Raw genomic sequence first — 15,837 nt, 5'->3', positions numbered from 1 at the left:
TCTCCAGGGACGCTGCCAGTTTTGTCCAGGGTGAACCTTGTGGCCCCATCAGGAAACAGAGCCTCCCCATTTTGCAATTTGGCCCCAAAATGCTACTCGAAGAATTACATTAGACACTATAGCAGAGTGTGGCTGACTCGGGAAAGAGAAATCGGGAGTGGAGGAAACATTCCACTCAACCCCGAACGCCCGAGTAACAGATCTCTTCCGTGCTCAGCCCCCGTTTGTGGTTCAGACCAGTGTCTGTGCTCCTGATGTTGTGAAAATCCTGGCCAAACGAGGACGTTTGGAAGAGTTTTTTGGATCAAGATGAGGAGGAGAAATCCATCACATTAATAGCTGCAACAGCAACTTTGCATTAAACCTTTATATGTAAAGATTGAATTTGCTTCAGGAGCTTGGAAGCCGAGCTGAGTACGATTGAGTATTGCGGAGTATTACTGAGTATTACTGAATATTACTGAACAACACGTGTGTTCTCGGCCACACCATACCAAACTTTTTGGATTTAAGATATTGTCCTTCTTTAAGTTTTGATATCCTTTTCCAAGCTCCCCTAAATAAACATTGGACATTTTTCTTTTAAATAGTGTAGTCAGGGTCCTGGGAAGGAGTCGGCGGTACAAACCGAGAAGATTTTCATCAATGAACTGTTCACCAGGATGTGGGCAGGAGAAGACACAGCTTGAACAGCTCCCTGGGGCTTGGAGCAACAGGGCCGCTCTAGAACGTCCCCATCTGGGAGGGGCGGGGCAGGAGTTGACAGAAGAGGGCGTAGTCCCCGGAGAGACTCCTACGGGTGTCGGGGACTGCAGGACCAGTAAGGATGATCTCCTCCACCGGCAAGACCAGCTGAAAGTCCACCAAGGGAGACTGATGGTATCATTCATGTCAATCAGCCTCCCAGGGGCCGGGGCAGGGAGGTGAAGGCGGGAGGGAGCAGGCGGGTGGGAGTCTTGAGTGAGCTCTTTGCAGGGGGTGGGTTGTACTGGCATCGAGCCGTGTCCCACAAGAGGGTGGGAGGCCCCCAAACAATGAGCCCAGGCCTGAGCGCAGTTTTCTGAGCCAATGAGTGATGTGATTATTACACACCTTTCCCTCCAGCATGCCTCTGGCTCTGGTCTTTTGTTCAGATGGTAAGCATAGCCAATTATTTATAGAATTTACGAATTAATTCTTTCCTGGAGTCTTTTTGTGGTGAAATACATGTAACGTGAAAGTGATTATGGTAACGATTTTGAAGTGTACGGTTCAGTGGCCTTAAGGACGGGCACAGTGTTGGGTGGCCATCCCTCCCATCCGGCTCCTGAACCTTTTCATCTTCCCAAACTGAAACCCTGCCCCCGTTCAACGGTAGCTTCCCATTCCCCCTCCCCCAGACCCTGGCCACCACCAACCTGCTTTCTGTTACTATGAATCTGACCTCCTAGAAGTGGGATCATTTGGTATTCGTCCTTTTGCCAATGACTTATTTTACTCAGGATCATATCTTCAAGGTCCTTTGTAGCCTGGGTCTGGATTCCCTTCCTTTTAAAACTGAGTGATAGTCCATTCACAGCACCCTGCTGATCCATTCACCTGCCAGCAGATACCAGGATCGCTTCCACCTTCTGGTTACTGTGAACAAAGCATAGGGGATTTAAGTGAAACAAACATAATGCAAACACCTGTGCGCAAACTCCAGCGCGTGCCCACGACCCCACTGGTTAGAGGATTGTGCACACAAGAGAACTAGAAAACACACGTGCCCCCTGCAAGAGAGGGCATGAGAAGCTTCGAGAGCCCTGAGCTCAGCTCCTTGTGGTATCATAGAAGCAAAACTGAAGCTGCTACCTGAGCCCTCCCCATACCTTGCTGATGAGGTGGTGGTCCCGGAATGATTGGCAGGACGAGTCTCCAGAAGATGGTCTCCCCATAGACAAGATGGAAGAGAGGGCATCTTCCATCCAGTGACAGGCCAGCCAAGAGGAAGACTCTGGTCCCCATCACAGTGGCTCTCAAGTGGCCCCATCCAACCAGATGTCACCGGGAGGCAGAGCCTGGGGTGGGGCAGCTTTGGAAATACACATGATCAGGTGAGTTCACCCCAACTCAACTGCATTGGCAAGTTTTCCAGCGGAAATGTCAATCCTGCAAAAGCTTCCTATTTTCAAACAGTAGCAAAGATGCCATTTTGGCCAAAGTGAGTTTATCACTTTGTAGCAGTTGCGACAGCTTTTCAGGCATAAGAAAGTGCAAACGAGTCTCCTAGTAAGAAAAGCGCCTTAGGACTAAAGGTGCTGGCTGGGGGTTCCTGATGGTAATTTTTGCAGGTGCTTGCTTTCACAAGCTTTAGCCTTTGGAATTTTTATTTGTTGGGGCACCTGGATGGCTCAGTATGTTCAGCATCCAACTCTTGAGCTCGGCTCAGGGCATGAACTCAGGGTCGTGAGTTCAAGCCCCATGCTGGGCTCCATGTTGGGTGTAGAACCTACTTTAAAAAAATACAGTAGATTTTTTGTTTGTTTGAAACCTGGTGAATTTATGAAAGCGTGCCTGCAAACATCTAGTAAAGAGCTGAGTTTAGGAGTTGATAGAAACTTTCTATCATTTCAATCAGAAGGAATTTCCACGAAAAGGGGCGGGATTTTAACAGACCAACTAGGTTTTTAAGTACCTCTGGCTTTGGGTACCTCTCCAAATTTCTTGTGCTGATTTGCTGTACTCGTGGGCCAGTTTACCAAGAAAACCAGGGCCACTTCTCCTTGGTGGCACACAAATTCTGGAGACCCACCTGTGGCCAGACACTGTTCTAGATGTGGAACTCTTGCCACGAACAAAATCAGTCCTCAGCGACTCATCACCCAGAATTCTATACATAAATCCTATGATTTCATACAATGATCCCCGGTAGAAGGAAGTTAAGGAGGAGTCAGGGGATAAGGTGTGGGGCAGGGTGTCCCTCTGGGGTGCTCACAGAAGCCTCTGAAATGTGAGATTTGAGCTGATTGGTGAGTAATGAGCCCCTGCCCCCAGATTGAGGAAGAAATCATTCTGGGTGGTGGTTTCCCAGGTTCAGGGGACAGGAATGAGGTCAGAGTGGCCAGAGCCCAAGAGGATGGGGGGCATGTACTTAGGGCTTACCCACGTGGTGAGTTTTCTGATTTGTCACTAACTACAATGGGCCACCTTTGGAGGTCTTGCTCCTAGAGGGAATGTGATGGGATTTACACTGAAGAAAGACCTCACTGCGTGCCACATGACCAACAGATGGGAGGGCGCTGTGGGGGCAGAAAGCAGGAAGTCTAGCAAGGTGGCCTGTGGGACATGTGGGGGAGCCGTGCACGCCTTAGACAAGCAGTTATGGGACTCTGTTGGGGGACATTTAATTAAAAAACAGAGTCTTCTCCCAACCTGGCAATTGTCTCCACAAAACGGTAGAGCAAAAAACCACTTTTATGAGTGAAGAGGCATTAGACCACGTGTGATGGGCATCGCAGGGAATCCAGGAAAAGACGGCCAGCAGATTCCACCATGACACACGTGTTCTCAAGACAGACGACAACTAGTGCTCAAGGAAGAGGACACGATGGCTGTCCTGCTCACGCAGGGTTCACTGAACTTTACCTGGTGACTGGAGTGACCATCTGCTAATTGAAGGGAAGACACGCTTCTCACAACATCACGACAGGAGGTGGGGGAGCCTTCCCCCTCCACAGCTTAGGCTCCTACATACAGCACCCAGGGGCTGGGACATAGGAGCTCTGGCCCCTCCTGCTTCTGCTTCAAAAAGAAGAGAATTGGATCGACAGCGCCAAGTTTTCTAAGGTAAGTGTTCTGAGAAAATGGATGGGGGAGGGGAGATCCCTTCCCCCACTCTCAACAGGGAGAATGGAGTCTCTCATGATTTCATTTGAATTTGTCCTTACAGGGCCCTCTGTGTGTCAGAAACACTACCCGGGAGCACAGGGCAGCTGTGCTGAAGACTAGTTGGGTGCCATCGGCCTCTTGCTGGCCGTGGATGAAAGTCCAGGAGGGCTGACCAGTGGAGGCCAAAGGGCAGTGTGGAGCGCAGAGAGGGAGAGGGTGGACAAAGCACACAAGATAGAGACTTTCGGTTCAGGGTCAGGTGGAGGGTGAGGTTACCGTTGCGTTTCTGCTTGCTGTCAGCCCAGCAGAGCTAGCGCTCTCCCCAGCCACGCGGCTGAAACCCACATCCCCAGCAGCCCTTTCATGGTGGACAGCGCCCTGCTGTCTTCGTGAAACACTCATCATGACCTTTGAGACTAGAGTTGTTCTCCTGGGGCTTGCAGAGAGGACAACAATCAGCCCGATCAGTTCCCTGACCTAATTCCAGAGTATATGATACAGGAGCCAGAAGAACACCTGTGCCCAAAGAGTTACGGTGCAGAGAGTACGTTCTACCCTGTTATGGAGAAGGGACGTGAAGTAGCAGGTGGGAAGTGCTAGAAGGATGACCTGCCCCTCAAAGGTGCTTAGGCAGTGGCAGCCTCTTATAGTTGTTGCTCACAGGGGATATCAACAGCGCCTCTCCAGACGGACGTAAGAGCCTGGAAGGCTGGAGAACGTCCTGGGTTGTGCCTCCCAGGGCCAGATCAAGACCTGATGCAGAAGACGTGCTCAGTAATGACTGACAGAATAGGAGGATTGTTGCGCCCTCGGAAGTGGATAGAACTTGCCATTTTTCCCCTTGGGCACGGTGTCTTTCTGGAGGACAGAACTCAGCAGAACTCTGTCGTGTGCCCCTCAGTTGTTTACTGGAGGTTTCTAGGACCTCCTGAGCCTGTACTGATGGTTTGAATTTTGCTACAGAATTGTCACTGTCACGTAGGTTTTCATACTTCCTGGCAAAAAACTGTATGGCGGATTCTCCCTCAATTTCCTAATCTCCTTTGTAACTGTAGCCTTTGTAATATTGTAGCCAATATTTATTGACAGTCTGATTGATAGTTTTAATTTATGATCGTGGAATAACTCAGAGAGTACAATTGGGCTTTTGACTCCTGGGGAAGACCCCGGGGATTCATAATTTCAGCGCTTGGTGTTATGTGATGGTCTCTCTGCTCTGGCCTGAGAAATCACTCAAATGGGTTTAGGTATGAGACACAGTTCTTGGCACAGATGGTCACTGTGCCTGGTCACAATGTCTGGAGTAGGGAGCTCAGGAGAATTCTATTTTTCCTTTGCCCAGAATCTTTAGGAGGAGGGATTATCTCTTTTGGAGCTCTGCATCATACCTGAGCACCACTGGTGTGATTTTAGGGCTCTCCTGTGCCTACCAGGTTGCTAATTTCCTGGGACCTTGTCCGAAAGTCCCACCATTCACCATCTCCAATGCAACCTTGACTCCAGAAAGTCATCATTGACATTACTGCCCAGGGGAGAGGGAGAAGGGAGGACTTTCAGATTCCATATCCGAATTGCTCACTCCTTACTCAGAGAGTCGTAGTGTCTTCTTGGAAACATTTTGAGATCCAAGGGAACGGCAGGAGGTGGAAAAAACAAGACCTGGGGAGACACAGGGGCTGTGCTCCCCCAGTAATGCTCCATGGAAGAACATACACAGATTGAATTCTTCATCGAAATATGGAGCAGGGATGTTGGGACAGGATGTGAGAAGAGATTCATTCACCCGCTGGGCTCCCTACTTTCGATCAAGTAGGGAAAGTGGTCCCACCAGCTCAATGTTTTTTTCGTTTGTTTTTAAAGATTGTAAGTGCAAACCAAATAGAGCCCTCTCCCATCTTGGCTCATAGCATGACGTCTTGGGCCAAGTCCCACTGTCCAGACTGCTTGACCACTTGCCGTGGAGCCATTTATAAGCCCGTCCCTCTATTAATAAGATGGGCAAAGCAACCGTCATGGGTTCTTCTCTTCATACAGGACAGTCAACTAGCAATACCACAATGCCTGGGGGAGGCCTGAGAGGTGACCCAGGAATCCCAGCCTCTGCCATAGAGCTGGTTCTGGCTGGCCCTCCTACCACGGCTGGCCTCCCCGCTGCACCCCAACTTCTCCACTCCTTCCTGTTTGCGGCAGGAAGACACCTCCACAGACTTCTGTCCCCAAATTTCTTTGCTATGTTCTCCATGGAAGAAGACGCGATAGTTGCATAAACACTTTCTGGAACTCGGTTTTCGCAAGAGGCACCTCTCAGGCCCGTAAGGATGGTGTTTCTGTTATCCCCTGTATAGAACTTCAGTGTGAAAAGGGTGACAGTGTTTCCCCATTGGACAGTCATTCCTTATCTAAACTTATTAAATAGCGAGCAGCACTGTGCTCTGTAGACTTTTCCCAACCCCACGGGTGCCAGAGCAAACACGTGGAGCCCGGCCACCTTGCTGTAGTAATACAAGTGTAAGGTGGTGTGAGTAGGGGAAATAGATCTGGAAAACAGTACTCTCTGTATCTGCTTTCAGGACGCCTCCCTCTGCTGACACAGAAACGGAAGCCCAGGCCTGTCCAGGGCCATTCCCCGACCAGGGAGTCATCCCCAAAACAAACTGAGGACCCCCGAGAATGTGCCGTCTTTAACAAGAATGCTGAATTCAAATTTGTGTGACTCCTGATGAATTTTCATCGAAAATGTATTTTCTGGGATAAAACCCCATCAGACAATGTAATTCACTAATCAATTTCTATTATATAGAGTAGTTAAATCATTTTTATTTTTCTAAAGTTAGTGAAACATTTTCCATTCTAATTTCTCAAAAGTAATTTTCATCAGGATAAATTCTTTCCTTTTTAAAATTTATTGTGAGGAGCTGATTAATCAATTAGCTTTTGTCCTCATCAAATTCTGTTGATTATAGCATCTGCCTCTCAAGACTTTTCTTTTATAGCCGGACCCAAAGTTTCCTTTTGTTTTTCTCCCCCTTCCCCTTTGGCCAAGTTCAATGTCTCAGGCTTAAAGTTGGCAGACCTGAGTTTTACCAACAATATAGTTTTTAAAATCAATTTTCTATTAGTGACAAAGTTTGTCATGTACAATTCTAGCCATCATCTGGATAGATTATGTATGTTATTTTTTTCCTGTCCTTTTCATTATGAAGGGGATAAAATAGGTCATCTAGCTTTTTTTGGTTCAGAATTTTCTGTGCAGTCATCTCTTCATGCAGGAATAAAATAATAAAATTATACATGAAACAGGTGCTGTAAATAGATGTTTCCAAAGTGAATCTTTATGTATTTATGCTTAAAAGACTTATGTATTTATGTATTTGTGTGAGAGGGAGAGAGCACTCATGCAGAGCAGAGAAAGAGAGAGAATCCCAAGCAGATGCATCACTGAGTGTGGAGCCCGATGTGGGGCTCAATCTCACGAGATTGTGACCTGAGCTGTCAGCCAGTTAACTGATGAGCCGAGCCACCCAGGCACCCTCCAAAGCTGAATTTTAGAGAAGGACGCTATGCAAGTGTAGATTCATTACCTTTGTCCCTGGTAACCGGGATTAACAAAACAGATCAAGGTTCAGCAAGCCTTTTGTGGGAAGGGCGTGGTAACAAATATTTTAGGATCATTTCTTCTCTCAACTCTGCTGTTGTAGCCTGAAAGCAGCCATGGACTGTATGGAAGTTACCGAGTATGATTGTGTTCAATGAAAACTGTATTGTATATAGATAAACATATAATATATATTTAATATACTTATATACATAAATATACAGTATTTATCTACATAAATATATGATATTGATATAAATATATATTTATCTATATATCCACAGATTTTATTAAAGTATAATTAAGACACAATGTTATGTCAGTTTCAGGTGCACAACATACTGATTTAACAATTCTGTCCACTACTCAGGGCGCCCCACAGTAAGCACAGCCACCATTGGTCCCCATATGAGGTTGCCACGATATTACAGACGGTATCCCCTCTGCTGTACTTTTTGTCTCGGTGACTTACTTAATTGTACCTCTTAGTCTCCTTGATCTTTTTCTCCCATTTCCCCACCTCCCTCCCCTCTGGCAGCCGCCAGTTTGTTCTCTGTATTTAAGAGCCTAGTTTTTTTCCCCCCACATTCCTCACGCGAGTGAAATCATACAGAATTTGTCTTTCCCTGACTTACTTCACTTAGCATAACACCCTCTAGGTCGTGTTGGCTCGAATGGCACGATCTCATTCCTGATTGTGACTGCGTAGTATTGCCTTGGGTGTATGTACACCACGTCCTCTATATCCGTTCATCTATCAATGAACACTCAAGTCGCTTCTGTATCTCGGCTGTTGGAAATAACGTTGCAGGAAACATAGGGATGCATATATCTTTCTGAAAGAGTGTTTCCTTCTCTTTGGGTAGATGCCCAGCAGTGGAATCGCTGTGTCACACGGTAGCCGTATTTTTTGCGGCACGTCCGTGCTGCTTTCCGCAGTGGTCGCATGACTTGACGTTCCCACCAGCAGGGCACGAGGCTTCCCTTTTCTCCGCGTCCTGACCAGCACGTGTTACTGTCTTCTTGATTCTAGCCATTCTGACTGCTGTGGGGTGATACCTCGTTGTTCTCCAATAAAACTTTATTTATAGAGTTGTGGTCCAGATTTGGCCCGTGCGCCGTAGCTTACCAGTCCCTGGAATGGATGAATGCTATTCCGTTGTTGGTTTACTCGCCTGGGTTGACTGCAGACGACTCCGGCTAGAGAGTTCCTAGAACGCACATAAGAAGTGGTTGGTTTCTCTTCACCCGGTCTCTCGGGATCTCAGGATCATCTTCAAAGTCCTGTAAAGCTGCCACGTGTGTGTCATACCCAGTTTTCTCAAGGAGCTCATCAACCTACGGACTTAAATCGAGAACCATAAAACGTCCTGGGGCGGGATAAAGGGACGGTAACCATGGCTCCATCTTACTGAAAACAGAGGCAGAGCAATCCTCTTGAGCTTCATCACAGGGTTAATTATGGATGGAGCATTATATGGAGCCTATTAGATGATAAAAGCAAAACGCATTGCAAAGCAAGGCATGACTCTAACATTATTCATGAACCTCATCTGGGCAGAGCAGATTAAGTTCTGAATTTAACTGGGAAATTGTTACACTTTATACTTAGATCACTCCCTTAAGTACAGAAACGACACTTCTGAGTATAATATTAGATACAGAATTGTCTCGGCACCCTGTTGGATACCGGCAGCAAATGTAACACTGTGTGTCAATGGTACTTAAATAAAAAAGAAGAAGAAAAGCCAAAAATTCAATAAAACAAATGTAAAAGGGAGACCTATTACACACAGGCTAAAACTTGAAGGGAAATTTAGTGTACTCAATGGAATCGAATTTTTAAAAAATATTTTATTTATTTATTTTTTGGGGGGTGGGCAGAGGAAGGGGGAGAAAGAGTCCTGGGCAGATTCCCCACTGAGTGCAGAGCCTGACCCCACCCTGAGCCGGAACTGAGGATTGGATGACTGACTGTGCCACCCACATGCCCCGGAACTGGGTTTTTGAAGAATGCTCTCTTGCCCTCTCCGTGGGAATAGAGGTTATGTTATCGGGGATATTTTCACGTGCACGTAACTGTCCCCAAATGCTACTGTTTGCGTTCAAACAAGCAGACATCCAGAGACAGGCAATTATCGGCACCAGCTGGGAAGCTCGATGTGCCAATCGAAGCTCAGGCTTTCTCTCCCGTTCCACTCTATCATTCTTAGTTTGTTGGCCTGTGGTCCTTATGGGTGTTGTCTCATGGTTGCAAGATGGCTGCCCTGGCTCTGGGTTGTACGTAATGTTTGAGGGAGCAGATTCTGAGTCACTAACTCTGCTAATACAAGGAAAGCAACAAGACTCCCAGAGGCCCTCAAATTTCTGTTTATGTCTTGCCGGCCTGGACCATCTCCCTTGACCATTAGTGGTTACAGGGGAGCCGAGGAAAGAGAACAGTTACTTTTCCCAATTTCTGCGTGGATGTGGACGAGGGAGAAAGGTGCTGGGGGAGAGGAGAGGTTGGCATCCAGCAGCATCCGGGATCAACTTCATTGCCCGTTTTCACAATCCCCTGGAAGAGATTCACTAATTGTATCACCTAATATCAAAATTGATGGAAACAAATATCTACTTGTTATTTCTACAACTGTAGTGGGTGACCAAGAAGAGTCATCTGTTTGGCGCCACGTTCCGAAACATGCTCCAGTCACAAGGATTTCCCCGAACGGTGTCACCTGGAATCGCCATCCCCTCCAGCCCTTGGTCTGCTGCATGTAAACCAGCAGCCATGTCTTCACCAGGCAAGGGCTGTGTGCAGAGGAGCGCAGGGCCTGGCCCGGCCCAGGGCACCGCGCGATGTCCGGGAGGGCTCCCGGGGGAGCAGATCCCTTCTGCTGAGAAGCGGGTGCTGGCACTCGGTCGTCTGACTTAGCAGGAGTCTAAAGCCTTTGAGAGCTGAGAACACGCCTTTGTATTTGAGGACTCTTTATTGGAAGGAGATGGATTTCTCCCCAATGAGTCCATTTTACCAACCAAGAGAGCCCCAAGAGCTGTTCCAGTTTCTCTGGCTCAGATGAGCAGGGATGAGGACTCAGAAGTGGGGGAACGTGTCCTCGTCACAAAAAGAACTTGGTGGCAGGACAGGGAGCTCCTCCCTGCTGTCTGGTTCCAGGAAATGATGTGACCAGTGCTCATGTGTCCCAGACCAGGCATGTTGGGGGGACAACAGCTCTGATCTGGGAAGAAGCAAGTCCCCCGTGAAATAATGAGTTTTGTCCTAGAAGTAGAAACAGAATGTTTCTACAGGAGTAGAACAGTTTCTATCAGAAACACAGGCTCCCTGTGTTTATGCCTCTTTCTTTCCTTGCTTCATTCTACCAGCCTCAGAGTCTGATGGCGTCATGTACATCAGTAAAGCATCGCCTAGTTTCCCCGTTTGGCTTTGTTTTGCTTTAGAGCAGGAGTTTGGGTGTATTTGTCCTGTGGCTGGCTGGCTGGCTGGTCAAGAGATGGGAAAGCGGGAGTTTGATTTCAGACTGAACTTCATCTCCATGACCGCAGCATGGACTTGACCTCTGGTAGTGCCAGATGGAGGTGTACCCCCTCGCCAAGGCATCACTGTGGCCCAACACTTCCTCTGACCCATGGCTCTGTTCGTGGGCCCTGTTCTGAGGCATGGCTTACTCAAGCTCCATAGCCAATATGTGCTGTTCATTCCACAGTCTGCATTTAGCCACAGATAAACCATCCCAGACTTCCACTTAGGGAGCAGATACAAGAAATGGTACATATTAGAAAGCAAATTGTCCTAACTCTATATTGGGTCAAAAGTCAGTGGACTGTTTGAGTGGCTGCTGCTTCTGGGAATAATTTAGAGTCTTGATCAAATGCTCTAGCAATTTTCTGATTTATTTTAATGAGCTTAAAAGCCTGGCATCGAAAATCCACCCAGCTGATAGTCAGCCTTGGGAGCTGATTAATGGCCTTGAACCAGTCTCGCAAGAAGTCGAAGCTGACATCCTTTACTGTGTCCCACTTCATGATGATTGCCTCCTGATTTTTCCCCAGTAACATGTCATTACCAAGAGAGAAATGTCTGTTTAGAGGCCCCTCTCCACTTTGGAACAAGTTTGAAATGAACTTTGACGTGTGTTGTAATCCCTGAGAAGCTGCTTTCAAATATACTAAAAGCTGTAATTGTGTGACAGGGACACTCAAGCCTGAAAAAATTGAGAGAAGTGGGGGAAATCACTCAAGGACACTCAAGGGCATGTTTTTCAGATGCTCATAGATGGGGGCAGAGGTGGCCTGGGTCTAGGGGAGGGGGGAGCGCCCAGAGGAGGGACACATCAGATGTTCCCTTGATGCCCGGCCACCACTAAGCTGTTTGGGGCCACAGACAATTAACCTTTGAGAGGAACTTGTCTATATGAGCAAAATAATTGTAAAGTTATGTGACAGAATTCATAGGCCCATGTGAGTTACAGTGATTCTTGATTTAAAGATTTAAAGAAGATTCAGAATAGTGGTCAGAGAAGGGACTCAAGTCCCTACTGTCTAATCAGTGAATGTCAAGATTCTTTCTGCTCTTTATTATCAAATGTGTCATTCCCGGATGATTTCCTATCTTGTGGCTCCTCCGGCCTGTTTATGTCGAGACAGTACAGACCTTCCTGTCTCAGCAGTTTCCTGACACTCCCGAAGCTGTGCCCTCCTTCATGCCATCTGGGAATGCTGGCTTCTGACGACTTAGCAAGTTGCCCTGTCCTTTGTTGACGATGACCACAAATGCAAGTCTTACCTACAGGGCAATCTGAATTAGAATTCTTTTTCTGGTCATGTTAAACATACTGCTTGGATTTTTTTTTTTTAATAGCATAAACGGAATAACATGTGTTATGATCGTACCTTCCCCTGAACTCCATAGGGGTGTGGGCAGGGTGCATTCCTGGAGCATAATTTCCATTGTCCACCTACCTTTGGCACCCAACAGGAGCAGGGAGGGTAGGTGATGAGCGACAGTCTGGGGAAAAGGGGAGGGTCTCGTTGTCCCAAGGAATATCCGTCTCCCCTCTGGCATGACAGAAGCGCACCCCAGAAAGCACGATGTCATTACATTTGAGGCAAGAGAGGGCATCTATCAGAAGGACAAGTTAGTGAATGGGCATTGATTTTGAAAGTCCTTGGAAGGGAAAGAAGGGAGAGGACCACCCCTGGAGGACTGGCTGACACAGAACCTGTGGAAGGTGTGGGGTGAGCATTCTGAGGGCCAGAGGCAAGGAGTCCACAGGAAGAAAGATGCCCGCTGCCATCTGTACCCTGAGGCCGTATAGAGCACAAAAGATACATGGGACACAGGTGATTGAGACAGATGTATGACTCAAGCCCAAGGCTTTGGCAGTGGCTCTTTGTAGCTCAGAGCTCTGAAGTCCCAAAAGGAGACATCAGTACCATCCTAACAGCCCAATCTTGTGTGATCCTGCCATTTATTATCAGGGAAACAAACGTTGTGCCAGCCAGCAAGAGTGGTCTGATGAGGAGACAGCCCTCCTAAACAGAGGATGCTCCAGAGGAAAGAGGCCTAGAGCTACTCAGATATCTGGTGACCCCTGATGCAACATGGGGAATGCATAGAAGGTGAGGGAATGTCTTCATGGGGAGAAACAAGAATCAGGGACCACACAGGTCATGGTCCTGCCCTCAACCTGTCCCAGACACCAGAGAACTTAAAACATTGAAAAGAAGGTGCTCTAGGACATAGATCATCTCCTTCCAGTTCTGTGGTCCCAGGATTCAACTCTTCATGCCTTGGTTTACCCACTGTGTTGGGCCATTTTGAGATAATACAGTAAAATCTAGTTTTGTACATATCTGGGGCTTAGGACCCCTCCCCCAAACTTCACTATTTTAAGAAATATGTGTATGGTATGGTTTGTCTAGACAGCAGATGTCCTCCTGTCCCTTAATACTGTCATTTCTGTGAGATAGTTTCTGTCCTTTGGACAGCTGGGCTAAGACGCATAATCAGACATTGAACTTCAATTCTTGACCTGTAGAAGGTTTTTCAATAAATAGTTGTCGGACAAACGCCTGAATGTGGTAGGAAAAGAACAGGTGTAGGTGTCAGACAGACCTGGATTCACCACGTTCTTTCTGGATGACGTTTAGCAAACCTCTGAGCCTCTTGGGGGCCTCAGTTTTCTATCCCTGGGTGGCAGGGGGTGCGTGAAAGTGTGCACTGCAGACATCGAAGAATGTGGATGCCCCGGGCATGGAGCCCCACCTTAGAAAGAAAACCACAGGTATCACTTAGGCTAACTCAGCAAACCAAGACTTAATACCCAACCTAACTACAGTTTGGATCCCCCAAGAACATGACCTTTCATCAGACAACATGGAATTTTTTGATTGATACTAGAAAATTTGCTGAGAGACCACTTCCGCTCCCTCTAGGAGGCCAACATTGCCTAAATAATGCACTCCTAGCTCTTGCTAATAAATTCCTCTGTTCATTGTTTGCATGCCCTCTGTCTGCCTTCAAAAAGCTTTCTTTTGATTTGCTCAGTGGAGCTCCCCTTTCTGTGCTGCCTGATTTATGAATCGTTGAATAAAGCCCATCATATCTTTGCATTTGCTTGGTAGAATTCTGATTTTTAAAAAGTTGCTCAACAAATATGAATTCTTTCTTCCTTCTACCCAGGAATTGAGAATACAGAGTTTTTTGCTCCCTGCACCCATTCATTACCACAATCATTAAAAGAGGAGTCCAGGGGCGCCTGGGTGGCTCAGGGGGTTAAGCCTCTGCCTTCGGCTCAGGTCATGATCTCAGGGTCATGGGATCGAGCCCCACATCGGGCTCTCTGCTCAGCGGGGAGCCTGCTTCCCTCTCTCTCTCTGCCTCTCTGCCTACTTGTGATCTCTGTCTGTCAACTAAATAAATAAAATATTTAAAAAAAAAAAAGAGGAGTCCACAGCTCAATCTTCTATTGGCTTCTCAAACCGTCTCAGCTGGACCCCTCCCCCGTCCTCCCCAAGGCTGCTCTCCAACTCCCTAGGGACTCCTACCCTCCTCCTTGTGGTCTTTGATGGGCAATAAAGGGTTGGTGTCAATCAAGATTGCTCTGGGTGCAGACATCTCCACTCCGGTGACTTGAAGCCATTCTGACATTCTGCCCAAAAGGCCTCGTTCCAGCCCTGACTCCCCGCCTTTCGGAACTTTCCTCCTGGCTTCTGGAACACAACCCCCTGTGTGTTACAGCACACCCCGCGCACCCCTCCCCATCCTGCACTGACTCCCTTCCCATCTCCCAGCTCCCTAGGTTTCCCTCTTCTCCCTTCTCCTCACATCTAAGACTTCTCGGGGTGGGGGGTGGCGAGCATCTCCACCCACAGGCCCTGAACCCCACCATGACGCATCAGGGCTCTGCATGTGTGTCTCCAGCCCAGATCTCCAGGCTGAGGGTGGGAATTGTCTCCCCGAGTATTCCCCGCTGGGGTCCGATAGGCACTCAAAACAAACCCATCTGAGATCAAACTTTCCCGTTGCTTCCCCAAAGCTCTAGTGCTTCCTCGGTTCCTCTCTCAATTATTGGTTTCAGCATTCTCTCTCTGGGCCGGAGCTTGGAAACCTGATGCCTGTCACAATTACAGGACATTTGTAAAAGTAGAAATCAGGCTTCATAACGTTCTCCCGCTCAGATGTCTTCCATCCCTCCCTGCCATGGCATTGACTTTGACCTCCGAGCTGGTGTTCAGGCTCTAGCCAGCGTCCTTTCTTTCCACATCACTCGGTCCCACACCCCAGATCTGGGGAGGCCAAGTGGGTTTCGTCTCGTAGGTCGGCTCAGATCCTGGAGAGTTTGGCCTGAAGCCCTGTGTCCAGGGAACACTCAGGAAAGAAGGGGCGCCCTCCTTGGCCACAGAGGCAGGCACAGGGAACAGTGGCCATTTGCTGTTATCCCTGCTCTCCCTTGTAGCACCTCTAGGGGTGCTGGTGTCCCCTGAAAATCTCCATGCTTTCCCGCCCCTCTGGTACTATCCTATAGGCCTCTAAAGATCCTTTCCTCAGTATCCAAGCCCAGCTTTTTTATCCTTCAGGCTTGGACTGAAATGACGGTGCTTCCTGAAACCTTCCCCAGCTTAACAATTGTTCCTTCCCAGGATCTGAAGGCATCTTGTCAGTGCCTTTCTGTCTGTCTGTACCACTGTTGGCGTCTAGCAGTCTCCCCAGCGAAATCACGTCTCTAGAAGGTGCTTCTGCTTAGTTGTGCCTCTATCCCCCTGCCTGCCAGAGGGCGTCTCAGGGAGCAGGTGCTTAAAGGGGGTTTGGACAATCATTGAGTGGCTCAAGGCCGTGGGGTCAGAAATCGCTCCTCCTCCACCTCCCGGGGCCACCCTCCACGGCTCCT

This window comes from Meles meles, chromosome 13 (assembly GCF_922984935.1).
Source record: "Meles meles chromosome 13, mMelMel3.1 paternal haplotype, whole genome shotgun sequence".
Lineage (NCBI taxonomy): Eukaryota > Metazoa > Chordata > Mammalia > Carnivora > Mustelidae > Meles > Meles meles.
This window is presented reverse-complemented; position numbering follows the sequence as displayed.